The sequence below is a fragment of the Dendropsophus ebraccatus genome, chromosome 11 (genome assembly GCF_027789765.1).
Source record: "Dendropsophus ebraccatus isolate aDenEbr1 chromosome 11, aDenEbr1.pat, whole genome shotgun sequence".
Lineage (NCBI taxonomy): Eukaryota > Metazoa > Chordata > Amphibia > Anura > Hylidae > Dendropsophus > Dendropsophus ebraccatus.
Window position 1 is genome coordinate 4,772,082 of NC_091464.1, and position 656 is coordinate 4,772,737.

At 53.0% G+C, this 656-nt stretch overlaps 1 protein-coding gene across 3 annotated transcripts in view; it reads left to right on the top strand.

The window, feature by feature from the left end:
- Window positions 1-275: 275 nt before the first annotated feature.
- The window catches only part of EPS8L3 (EPS8 signaling adaptor L3), an 88,878-nt gene continuing 88,497 nt past the window's right edge, over window positions 276-656 (top strand). The window contains exon 1 of one of the 3 annotated variants that reach the window (XM_069945327.1): window positions 276-463. The gene's annotated coding sequence lies outside the window, so the exon portion shown is untranslated. Of the gene's footprint in view, window positions 519-656 lie in introns of all 3 variants that reach the window. The other 2 variants (XM_069945324.1, XM_069945323.1) reach the window with 2 other exon arrangements.

Sequence of the window (656 nt, forward strand, 5' to 3'; positions counted from 1 at the left end):
GGTGAGCGGGCAGCAGGGATAGAGGAGTCAGTGAGGAGCAGCAGAGGTGGCGGCGGCTTATGTCAGGAGATGTGACAGGTGGGCGGACAGCAGGGATAGAGGAGGAGTCATAGTGAGGAGCAGCAGAGGTGGCGGCGGCTTATGTCAGGGGAGATGTGACAGGTGAGCGGACAGCAGGGATAGAGGAGGAGTCATAGTGAGGAGCAGCAGAGGTGGCGGCGGCTTATGTCAGGGGAGATGTGATGTAACAGCTGACAGGGAGGGACGGAAATAGGCGGCTATAATTGCGGCTGGTAATGATATGTAAACAGTCATTAGAGTCGGTTCTGGGCAAAGGACAGAGGGAGTGTCTCCTGCGAGTGGCCGAGAGCAGAGGGCGATGCCGCTGTGACCGAGCACAGGACTCCGCACACCAGGAACAGCTGATCCTCAGACACTCAGGACCATCTCAGGACACAGCCAGGTACAGGGCAGATCATTGGGGACCATTACACAGGACGATTATCCAGGGAAATACGGTAGATCATTCAAATTTATAAGCGTTCTAAAATTATTGTTAGTCGCTCAGAGTAACTCCACGTGTGCTGGGGTCAGATGGAGTAACCGGTCGTAGTAACAATTATAACAACTATCGTTCTGTGTAATAGAATCAATGA